At 33.9% G+C, this 13307-nt stretch overlaps 1 protein-coding gene across 4 annotated transcripts in view; it reads left to right on the top strand.

The window, feature by feature from the left end:
• Positions 1-1465: 1465 nt before the first annotated feature.
• The window catches only part of LOC145268247 (vacuolar protein sorting-associated protein 54-like), a 181054-nt gene continuing 169212 nt past the window's right edge, over positions 1466-13307 (top strand). For 3 of the 4 annotated variants that reach the window (XM_080123579.1, XM_080123578.1, XM_080123576.1), the window contains exon 1: positions 1466-1603. The gene's annotated coding sequence lies outside the window, so the exon portion shown is untranslated. Of the gene's footprint in view, positions 1646-13307 lie in introns of all 4 variants that reach the window. The other variant, XM_080123577.1, reaches the window with a different exon arrangement.

Genomic DNA, 13307 nt, shown 5'->3' with positions numbered 1-13307 from the left:
ACAGTAGCCCCCTACATCAAAGTGGCACTGTGCCTTGTTTGGGGTGAAAATGGGGGACCCCCCCCCCCCATATAAGGCCATCAATTCTTATCATCCTCCTGCTCCTCATCATCATCACCATCATTAACAACAAATAAGACCATTACACTTTGCGCCTAGCAAAAAGGCACAGGAAATTTTGTCTTTTTTTATTAGTTCATTAACTTCATTAGTCATCCATAATGGTCAGCATATCTGTATTTGTTCCGAAATGTATCATACAAAAAAAAAAAAAAAAAAAAAAAAAAAAAAAAAATGAAACAAATAACTTCAGGCAAAAATAATACTCAAAACATTTTAAGATTTAAACACGCTGTAAGTTATGGGAAATCAATAAAAAAAAAAAAAAAAAAGAAAAGAAAACGGGACGTAGTGTGTGGTTGGTAATGGTACAGTTACAAAACAAATAAATATCTAAATAAAATAATTAAATAAATAATAAACACGCCATAGGGTGATTATATTGAACCGCTTAGCTCTCCAAATGGCTACCCAATTTTATTTAGTTTAATCTAATTTTCCAAGCGGTGACAGCACAAAATAAATCCACTGTATTAATTTGTTGTCTGCTTTTTGAGTATTTTTTTTTTCAAATATTATTTAAATTATATCATTTCTTTTACGAGGATTATTTTGCAGAATATTATTTTTTTTTCTGACATTTTGTGAATTATTTTTGAGAATATTAAATTTTCTGTTTTTTGCGGATTAAACTGCATTTTTTTTTTTTTTTTTTTTTGCTGATCGCTCCAACCTACCACCAATATGCTTGATAACGAGCGATATTAATGCTATTAAAATAATGAACCAGTCTAAATCGAGATAAAAATAAATAAATAATAATAATCAATGAAACTTTCGTTCGGCACCTTTCGACATTTCACGTAAACTGTCCGGAAATTTTCACGATAGCTCGCTCCTTATTCTGCACAACTACCAAAATTTTTTTAATGAGATTTTAGAGATTGCAAACACAATAACGAAAACTTCTTATAGTCGTAACTAATCGACCCCCCCCCCAAAAAAAAAACTATACTAAGACTCATTTAACTTTGGAAACGTAATAAAATAAAATAAATATGTAACATATGTGTGGTAATGAGATCCTCCAACAAGTGATAAATAACAAAACAAATAAAAATAAAGTGTTTCAAATCATTTAGTTTTTTTTTTTTTTTGCTAGTTGTCATTGTTAGTCATGACTAATCAATAAAAAGATTCGAAACGAAAGCTACTAACTTATACCGACTTGTATATTCGTTTTCACCTTATTAAAATAATAAATAAAATATGACACTTCAAATCATGTTTTATATTGAGCAAAAGATAATCACTTAATTTAAGATATGAATATATTCGATATTTATATTCATTGATCCTGTAGAATGAAAAAAAAAACAACAAAACTTTCAAATCATCAACGTGTAACGATTAAACAGGTTGCCAGTAATGACTAATCAATAATAAAAAAAAAAAAAAATAAATAAAGATACGAAAAGACGGCTAGTTAAACTTCAACTTGTGTCACAAACATGGCGGATTTATATTTCTTCTTATGTTGATGGTAGGTTAATTGTTTAGCAAATTTGCCGAAGACCCTCTTCAGGTACACGTGTAATTACTTGCATGCAGTTATTTAGACATTTATTGCAACTGTGACTGTGCATGTATATATTTATGTATGTACATATATTTCTGTTTATGTAAAAGTATGTATGTAATATACACGTATATATATATATATATATATATATATATATATATATATATATATATATATATATAATTGTTTTCTATATCTACGGTAATGTATGTATGTATGTATGTATGTATGTACCCTTATTCAATCCGACAAAAACTATACAGTGTAGGACACCACGCAGTATAGGTACTTGATAGGTAGGTTGGAGAAGTTGAATGTATATATTTTTCTAAAATATATGAGTGTGAGTTATTTCAATTGATTTGAAGCCACACATTTGCTCGATCTTCCATCGATGTTTTCGGTTTCACGAACATAGATTGTTACACTATCACGACATCGACTGGAAAAGCGGTTATGTTCAGCATCTTTAGCCCTGAAGGTTGAGTCTCCAGTTTTTTTGTTGTTTTTTTTTTTTCTTGAAACTGAAGATATGGATGATAGATCAAACTAATGTATAGTGTCAATTGAAAGTAAAAATATGCTTTTGTACAAGAAATTGAGCACTATGATTATTTCTCCTATAACACTAAATTACGCATACACACATATTTCAAAGTTCCTATAAAGAATATACTTAAAATAACAACACAACAGCAACAACAAAGAAAAAACAAGCTGAATGAATTTAACTTTGCACCTTTAGAGCATATCGTAATGATTAGTTGCTTCCCAATGACCAAGGAAAGAAAAGGCATTTGTCTAAATAAATAAATACAATTGTGGACTGATCCATTCTTTGGTCATTGGAATTCGACTAACTAGGATATATATATATATATATATATATATATATCGTAGTTCGTCGCATATATATTTTTTTAACTAAGCCTGTAGGCTTAGTTAAAAAAAATTACTATAGTGTTCGATGCTAAAATAAAATGTTATATATTTGTAGAGTTGGCTTATATGGGCAATTCGAGGTTTCAGTCCGTGCCACCTCTTCAGAAATAGCATTGAACCGAAGTTCACTGATAGATTGGTTCCGATCTAAACAACGACTTGCCAAACAAGCTATATATATATATATATATATATATATATATATATATATATATATATATATATATATATATTCCTCTCGTTAAGTATTACTTATGACTTTGTTTATATCAGTTGTGTGCACAATAATACATCAATTCCATGGAGGAGAAATCCTTCATGACTGAGACAATTTTTATTTTTGTTCCTATCCAAAGTGCCCCTTTTTTGGTGAGCTAGATTTTCTCCACATTAAAAACCGATATCGTGTCTAACTCTGCCCTCGTGAGGAGGAGGCAAGTAAATAGGAACAATATTGTGTAAAGGAAGCGTGTTTATATGAAGAGCTTTTGTTGTGTTGTTATTTATTGTATCATAATTCAAAAGAACATAAATAAACGTAAACTGTGACGTGGTGCCGGTGGAGTGTGGACTGGACTGGTGGACATATTGTTCGAGACGTCAGAATATTAGACCAAGTGCTTCTGCTTCATGTTTATATATTTTTTGTTTTTTGGTATTTTTTTACGACCTGCCCCAGCGTAATATAACCCCCCCCCCAATCACCCCATATTAAGAACGGCTTTCGGACCCCCCCCAAACCCCAACCCTGACCTCGAGAGCCGCTCTTAACATGGGGAGGTTGGGATGTTTATAATAAGTTGGGGTCGTAAAAATTGACATTTTATTTTTTTTTTTTTTGCTGTTGTTATAAATTTTGCCCTTTTGTCTACGACTAAAGTGTAGTATGTTCTGATACGCTATTCTATCCTTGGTTGATGGAAGAGAAATCTTTCTAAACCGAGGCTGTTTTTTTTCTTTGTCCCAATGGTTAGTAGTCCTTTTGAGGGAGTTGGTTGTTTTTCCTGCATTAAAAAAATGGCTATGTGTATAATTCTAACCTCGAGGATGAGACAAGTAAATGAGAACATAATATATGTAGAAAAAAAAGGGTTTATATTACAACTTATGTAACGGTAACATATACTGAGCGAGTTTCTAACAATATTTTATATAGTTTTTTATTTTTAACCCATTTTCCCAAACTTACTGTGTTCAACACAGTCTGGCGCCATTTGTAATTTTCAAATACATCGGTAAACACTATGTTTTTTGAGTTGAATAAACATGTTATATTAAATAAAAACACTAAAATAATTATCCAGTTAGGTAGAAAGATAACTTATCTTGCCTTTGATAACATTTATTTGTTATATATTTGTTATTCAACAACTTTTTCGAATCTGTGTACAGTAATACAAACCCGAAAAAAATATTTAAAAGATTGGAAAAAAATAGGTACTTGTACACAATACAAACTAAAATCCCACCCCTGCACTGTAGAGATCCCTTCATACCGGAAAGCTTTCTACTCTTAATAGTTTCTTCCTTCAAACTGCTAGATTTTGGAATTTGTTCCTGTTTCCCTGACTGTACTGACATGCAGAAGTTCAAGTGTTATATGAATAGACATGTTAATGTTCAGTTCCTTACATAGTATCCTTGCAAATTTGCTCACAAATAGTAACCTTTATGTCCAAGTGGCACTGTGCCTTATTTTGGATGAAAAAAAATAAACTGTAAAAAATAAAATCCTGAATTTTGTAACCCTAACCTAACCTGAAACTAAGTTTTAGGTTTAGTTTAGTATTTTGTAGAAAATCTGAAAATAGATGGACACAATAGTCGACAGAACGATTTTTTTAAATATGTTGTTTTAAGCAAAAACAACAGTACTTAATGTCATGTTGAAAATAGTAATATATCCAAAAATTACGAAAATTCATGTATTAATACAACTGCTATTGTGTTTTTAGTATAAAAACAAGTCTATCACTATCAATTAAAACAAAACATCAGCCATTAAAGTGGCGAAAAGAGAGATAAGTATGTCCCTTGTATTTGCAATCTTCAAAATGTTCACATCTAAGGAAATGCTATTTCCCCTGATTTTCTGTAAAAATTACTCTTAACTATAATTAATTTTCTATTCAATGAATTTTCCTAACTTTTGAATATATTACTATTTTCTACATGACAATTAAGTAATTACTGTTGTCTTGTCTAAAACAGCATATTTTAAAAAATCGATCTGTTGACTATCTAGAAAAGCACCCACAATTCTGTCCAATAACTAATATTTTATCTTTGTTAACAGAAAGACTTTGTTAAAAATAACTGCAAAACTAAAAACAAACAAATAAACCAACAATAAAGCAATAAACATCAGTAAAATTGGGTAGAGCAGACAAAAATTAAAAATATTGTGTTTATAATTTTGATTGGTGTGAACTCACGTGTTGGATATTAGTTTGTTGAGTAGAGTGGAGCTAGTGGGCAGTGTACGCTATTAATTTTCTCCAGTAGGTCCGTCTGTGTCACTGAATAATTTCGGATGAAGGGACAATAGTTAAAGTCTCTCCCTTCTCCCCATGTTAAGAATGGATTTCTAAAAAATGTATATATTAATATGATAGTGTGTGTGTGTGTTATTTCATGTGTCACACATCTTTTTTCTTCCAAGTGATTGTTGTTGCTTAATTGTTATGACCTTCCATTTCTTGTCATAAATGATTTTACCAAGAATTCTTTATAAGTTTTGGTTTTGATTTCGATTATAGCTGAAGGAACTCGTGTTATATATATTTATACATATATTTTCATAAGTTTTGGTTTCAGTTTCAATTCAAGCTGATGCACCCAAGTCATATGGCTATATATTTTTATTTTTGAAATCACATCTTTATAATATATAAGAATTGGTAGAAAATTGACCTTTTTTTTTCTTTTTTTTTTTTTCTTACAAAGGATCACCACTTAACAAAACCCGGAGACCACTCGAGGATAAGAGTTAATGAGTGTACAGTAGTCAATGGGAAAATGTTATAGTAATCGTTTGGAATTGGGTAAATTGTATTACTTAAGGGGACGGCTCATCAAGAACTTGTTCACAACTATATTGTAGTCAGTTGGAAAGCAGGTAAACGGAAGAGAGCTTCACAGGTGTGCAGTTTTAAGAAAAAAGCTTTGTTCATGGAATCTATTTTTAGGTTTAGGTACAGATAAAGAGTGGAGGAAATTATTGATAATGGTTTCAGCTAGATAAGTGTTTTTCATGAAAGTCAGGCCAGGGGTACCATAGATTGGAGCTCAGATGAGCACTTGCCATGAAAATATAAATAAAACAGAGACATGCTCGCAACATCTCTTCTGTAAGAAAGAGGTTGCAGGGAAGAGAAAAGGGCATCCCCCACGGCTACAAAATCTATTATTAACTCTGTCAAAGCAGAATATACTGCTTCTAGGAGCTCCTGCCAAGATGTGGCAACAGTACTCCATCCTTAGATGTACAGGTATAGAATTGCATCAGCAGTGAGACATCTACTGGAGCGGTAGAATGATCCCACCAGCAGCCTTGGTAACAGATTTGATGTACATGTTCCATATTAGATCAGGAGTAAATTTCAGACCTAGAAGCTTGTTAAAAAAGCCCCCCCAAGATGAGAGCCATTCATTTCAATTGATACCAAACAGGGATCAGAGTGTTGATGATGTAAAGAGAGAAACTTGGTTTTAGATGCAATAAAATTAATTGCTACTTCTTTCCCCATTGCACCACATGCTCAAGATCAGAGGAGATAGAATCAAAGAGAACTTGGTCGTTTATGGCCTTTGAAGTGTTGCCATAGATGGTAGTGTCATCAGTATAAATGTCTACGAATGATTTTAGGATGTGATTCGGGAGATTATTGTTGTAAATCAGGAAACCCCAAAATGCATATCATTAATTGTTTGTCATCTTTTGGCTGACAACCTTTCTATTTTCTAACCCATATCCTCAAGTAGCTCTTAGCCTTGTTAAGTGATGAGCCAATAGTAAAAAAAACTTTTTTTAAAATCTATAACCACGTTTTAATAGACTCAGACAAAGCCAATGGAAATTGGCTGTGCTCCATTCAAATCTTGTCACATCTAATGTTGTCATTTATCCACTAATACAAAGAAACCTACAACCTACACTACACCCTTCTAAATAATAAATGTTCTCACATCCTAAAATGGACTACTGTCCCCACATCTGTGGAGGAGCTACTTGTCACATAATTTTCTATATTGACAAGGTAAAAACCTGACTTCGAAACCTGGTGGGGGATGTCTTCTTTTTCTTGCTGCCTCTTTCTCACAGAATAGATATAGTGAATCTATATCTGCTCTATCCTTATTTTCATGGCAGGTGCTCAGCTGAGCTTCAATCTATGCCCCCCCCCCCTCATGTAAAACATTCTCAGCAAACCCTTGCTTAGCTACAACTGTCAGTAGTTTTCTTTTCTCTCTATCTGTACCAAAAACTAAAAGAAAATTATATGAGCAAAGCTTCTTTTCTAAACCTGCCTGTCTGTGGAACACAATATCACAAGGCTGCTTCTCAGTTGACTATAACATGGTTTTTTTTTTAAAGTCAGTCCAACCTAAACAAATTCTAGTTGAGCTGTCCTCATAAATAATCAATTTCTACTATTATTGTCTTTTACGATGATTAATTAATTAACTCTTATCCTCAAGTGGCTTCTGAACCTTGACAAACGATGACTCCTTCTATAAGAAAGAAACTCTAACAGCAAAATCAAAACATCATATTTCAAGTTAATTCATCCGTTTATGTATCAGTTGCAAAGTTAATTTGCATATTGGTTTTGAAAAAGGTAATATTATTAATTAACTTTTACTTGTTATTATTTTTTAATTCAATGATTGGTGCATTTTAATATATCAAATACTTGTTTTTGCACTACTGCTTTATTCTTTTGATAAATATGTAGAATTTATATTCAAATATTCCTTTCTTTAGAGGGATTGGCTTGATTTTTAATAAGTTGCAATCTATTTCTAAATTGCAAGTAAAAAGATAAATTGATTTCTTTACAGTCACATTCAAAAGATAAGTAAATTTGTATTGCAGTGACCAAAATAGTAATGTTATCTATCTATATGAATAAATTACAGATTATTTATTTAAAAACTATACATTACATCTTTCCGAGATATACCATGATTTCATTGACATTGGTTGATATTTTACTGTTTAAAAGGCCTTTAAAGATCCACTCAAATGATCAGTGACTATAAATGAATGAAATAAAATGAAATTGAATTCCCTAGTAGGATTCAGTTAATTTGTTTTGAACTCCATTCTTTGATTTGTTGTTATTCTGTGAGTTGCTGATGATTTGAATGGATTTTAAACAGTAAACAATAAATCCATGTCAATGAAACCATGGTACATCTCTGAAATATGTAATATAGCTTTTAAATGTATAATTTGTATTTTAACTCTCACAGTTGAGATTGAGTACTTCATTGATTTCTTTACAACACATCCTTACGCCCGATATGAATAAATGAGAAAGATTTTTTTTTTGTGTTTACAATAAAGTTATGAATGAAATGTTTATTATTCAAAATTAATGTTTCAAGTCTTTCAAGTAATGAACTTTGTGAAATTGTGAATATATTAACTTGATTTGACTCTAGTCAACCATCCATCGATGGTGAAACATTTTTTTTTTTTTTTTTTTTAGGCTGATTTCATATGTTGCATGCCGAACATAAATATAGTCCATGGTACTCCACTAACTTTTATTAACTTGTTGGTCATTTGTATTATATTATTAACTTGTTGGTCACTATTTATTGAGACATGTAAGCCACTATAGCATAAGGGTCAATGAGCCTTGGTAAGATAACACTGTGATGATTAGTGATGATGGGACTTGGGTAGAGTTTAATTTGCTGCAAGGAAGGTGATCTCTCTCTACTGTGCTAGAAAGTTACTTACGCCTGAAAGTATCCTGTACCTCTATAAGGCCACCATTCACTCATGCATGGAGTATTGTTGTCATATTTGGGGTGGTGCATCTGCTACTAGTCTCTCACTCCTAGACAGAGTTCAAAAGAGAGTTGCCAACCTAATAGATTTGAACTGTCAGCTAGGCATCAGCTTCTCTCCCATCGATGAAATGTTGCATCCCTCAGCCTGTTTTTCAAATATTGTAATAGTATATGCTCTGATGAACTACAAGCTCTTGTACCCCCTTGACGTAAATACCCCCTACAAACCCGACAAGCAGCAAAATCCCACCCTTACACAGTAGAGATCCTCAGATGCCAGAAAGCCTTCTACTCTAACAGTTTCTTTCCCAGAACTGCTAGACTTTGGAACTCCTTTCTGGGTTCCTGCTTCCCCAACTGTACTGACATGCAGAAGTTCAAGTGTAATGTAAACAGACATCTTGTTGCTCAACTCCCTACATAATATTCCTGCAATTATGTCCCAGATAGAAGTCCCTTACATCAAAGTGGCACTGTGCCTTATTTGAGGTGAAAATGAATAAAAAAAAGAATAAAATAAAATAAGAGAACAGTTCAACAAGAACTTGTTTATATTAGACTTGAAAACGATCATGTTATGGTCAGCTGGCAAGTAGTTTCATGGTATTGTGTTCCACAGATGGACAGTTTTAGGAAAGAAACTTTGCTCATGGAATTTTCATTTAGTTTTAGGCACAGAAAGAGTGAGGGAAATTGTTGATAGTTATTGTAGTTAGACGAGTATTTATTGTGAAAGTTTTACAGGAGGGACCATAGATTGGAGCTGAGTTGTGCACCTACCATAAAAATAACAATAGAGCATAGATAGACTTGCAACATTCCTTTCAGTGAGAAAAAGGAAGTAGGGAGGTGAAAAGGTCCTTGCTCACTAGATTTCAAAGACAGTTTTGTATCTTGTCAAGGCAGGAAAGGGTACTCTTAGCAGCTTCTCCCCAAATGTGACAACAATACTCCATCTTGGGACATATTTGGCTCTGATGCCTTCTTGTTATCAAATATATATGATCATCTATGAAGCTATACTGTTCTCAAAAGCAGGTCATGAGTTGATGAGTACAACTACTGTGACATATGTAAGATTTATAATCTAGGTTTACTCCTCTAGATCAGCTGTGTTCTGCTTATGATCGTACATATTAGTAGTGTAATCCCAATAATACTATACATAAACAGTCATTCACTATGGATAGGGTATATTTTATGCCTTGCAGTGCTGGGATGCAGGAAGACCAGTTGATGATGCCCTAGAACTACTCTTGTACATGCTTTGGCATTCACCCTGGAGCAGTTGGGCTAACTCCATTTAAAGAATTAACAATGTCCCAAATGAAAACTTACAAGGTGTGACGGTCCACTGCCATAGCAGATAGTTAGACAATCACAGTTCCATCAGCGAACCCCATAAAGGATCAGCTAGGTATCCCATTCCACCATCTTGAGTGAGGTTTTAAGATGGCCTCCATATCGTTTTTTCCAACCGTGAGGAGGGCCTGGTTCAATGACTTTGTGGATGAAATCATCTGGGTGATGATGAAGAACATGACCGAACCAGCAAACATGTGTGAGAGGAAAGCTTGTTGTAGAGAGGATATGTTGCAGCAGAACGAACAATGACAGTCGATATAAACTGCTGCTAACAAACACAATGGATGCAGTGCAAACAGTAGTGATCGAACACCTCAAGCTTTTGTAGGTCTCTAACACTCATTTGTCAGGTGCCACAGACATACAGTAGAATACTATTCAACCCTTAGAAGACAACTCAGAAAGGTACTACCCCTTTATAAACCTTTTACCTATTTATTAACTGATGTAATTGTATACAAGGCATGGTTTACTGGTAATCTGAATTGGGATTTAGCATTATTCCTGCCCCCCCCTCCTCCCAAATGTTGGATTGCTATAAAACAAACAAATCAAACAACATACACAATTAGCATAGCATATAATCAATAATTAAAAAAGAAAAATCAATAATCAAATATATGTTTATTTTCATACTTGTAATAAATCCACATCTAGAGGATTTCAGTACATTGATGAGTCCTGGAAATGGCCGAAGCAGTTATGAAGTGAATGCAGCAAAAAAAAAAAAAAAAAAAAAAAAAGTCATAATAACACTAATCATGTGAAGGGCACCAGTACTATATGTTCATCAGAGCGCATTCCATTAAAGTAGCCACAAGGAAGCAACATTGCGGTAATGGGACAGGAATTTGAGCTTAGTTGATAGTGTGGGATCTATTAGATTTGAGATCTTTCTTTTAACTTTGTCTTATAAGGATAGACCAGTGCCAGATGCACCAACCTAAATGTTGCAACAATACGCCATGCATAGACAAGTGGTAGCTTTGTAGAGATACAGTATACTGTCAGATATGAATAGTTTTCTGGCATGATAGAGTAAGCTCACCATTTTTGCAGTAGCATTGGCAATGTCGTCAATGTATTTTTTTCCAATTCATGTTGCCTGTGAATGTTAAGGCAAGGAGGTTGAACAATGCCTTCTTTTTATATTGTTCTATTTGCACATTTTTTTTAGATCGTGGATAAAAAAATGTACATTTTTGGTTAGAATTTTTCCACCTTTTTCAGTTCAAATTACTTCGGGGGATTGTGATCTATTTTTTTTTTTTTTTTTTTTTAGTAGGGGGCTACTATCGGGGACATAAGCTGCAGGGATTTATGAAGGGAGATGAGTAGCAAGATGTCTGTTCACATTACACTTGAACTTCTGCATGTCAGTACAGTTGAGAAAGCAGAATCCCAGAAGAGGGTTCCAAAGTCTTAGCAGTTCTAGGGAAGAAACTATTGGAGTAGAAGGCCTTCTTACACTTAGGGAACTCTATTGTGAAGAGGTGTGATTTTGTTGCTTGTCGGGTTTATCGAGGGTATTTATGTTGAGGGGAGGTACAAGTGCGTGTAGCTCGTCAGAGCATTCACCATTAAGGTACTTGTAGAACAGGTAGAGAGATGCAACATTTCATCGATGGGACAGAGGCTGAAGCCTAGATGGCAGTTCAGGACCTATCAGGTTGGCGACTCTCTTTTGAACCCTGTCCAAGAATGAGAGACAAGTAGCCGATGCACCAGCCCAAATGTGATAACAATACTCCATACATGGGCGAATGATGGACTTATAGAGGTACAGGATACTTTCAGGCGTAAGTAGTTTTCTAGCATGGTAGAGAGAGCCCACCTTCTTCGCAACAGCCTTGGCAATGCTCTCAATGTATCTATTCCAGTTCATGTTCCCTGTGAACGTTAGGCCAAGGAGTTTAAAAGAAGTATTTTCAGGTAATGTTTTTGGCCATTGCTATTGGTGGTCAAGACGGTTTCTTGTAATTTTTGATGGAAACAAGCTTAGTCTTGGCAGCATTGAATGTGACCATCCATTTTTGTCCCCATTCCACTACAGATTGGGGGGTCTTCCTCTAGTGTTTCTGCCATTTCCTTAGATATGTGTTCATTTGTTTTCCCCTCATCTCACCTCCATTAATTTCTTGAATTGAACCATAATGCATTTCAGTTCACGAATTAATTCTTTGGTTAAATTGTAAATTCAAAACTAAGCCCACCCTCACCCCATTCCAAACACACGCATCATTTTGCAACCGCAGTCGAGATGATGGCGTTTGGTAAACTTCATAACCTTTTCATACAGCTGTTATAATGAGTGGGCACACTACAACTACTAACACTGGAAAGCAGGAGGACTGGCCTAATCTTCCACCTACATACACTGCCATAGTATTCCTAAATGGTCACCCACCTATTATTTAATTTCGATGATCTCATGAGAACCTGTATACCAACATGATTGTGCTGTATATGAACGCCCACACATATGATCAAGCAAACAAAACAGTGAGTATCCCACTCACCCTGATTTTTTTTTTTTTATTTCACCCTAAAACAAGACATATTAACACTGAAGTGTAAGGAGCTACTGTAAATTAAGGACAATACCTACAAGGGCATTCTAAGTGGGGAGTTGTCCAAAAAGATGTTTGTTCACATTACATTTAAACTTTAAGGATCATTTCTTAAAGCATGAATCGTAAATCATTCTTAACATGACCCAAACCAACCATTATGAAATTAAATTCTGCCATGATGCATTTTGGTTCATTCATATACAACTCAGCTATTTTCGTATTATTTGGATTCTTCAGACTACTGTTCTCATCTTGAGTCTCATTTTCACAATGTTTCAGTCAATGTAACCTCCAACCTTCTTCAGGTGTATCTTGTTGAATTTGGGAATGTTTCTGTCAAACTCAAGAATTTGAATGAAATTTCAAACAGAACCTTTTATATACTTCACGGGAGTATAATGCTCTTGTTCGATCAGTTATGACTGGATAAAGGTCCTAAGTAATTCGCAATTGTATTTTTCGGTCACCCACACTGAGAATTGAACCTTCAACCTTCAGGAGAATATCACTTTTACAATTGCTTTTTTTTTTTTTTTTTTTTTTTTTTTTTTTTTTTTTTTTTTCAAGTATTCTAACCACTGCGCCACAAGCCCTTGCAGATAAATTACATCAACCAAAACGTGAAAATGACACTCAAGATGAGAACAATAGTCCGAATAATCAAAATAATATGAATAACCAATCCTCATCACAAAAATTCTGAAAAATAACTCCGCTATTTTATTCTTTTGTTAAACTGTAACTACCTTTCTCCAACC

The sequence above is a fragment of the Euprymna scolopes genome, chromosome 43, assembly GCF_053919585.1.
Source record: "Euprymna scolopes isolate OS-2025 chromosome 43, ASM5391958v1, whole genome shotgun sequence".
Classification (NCBI taxonomy): Eukaryota; Metazoa; Mollusca; class Cephalopoda; order Sepiida; family Sepiolidae; genus Euprymna; species Euprymna scolopes.
Note: the sequence above shows the minus strand (reverse complement) of the source record. Positions and strands in the feature narration are given on the sequence as shown.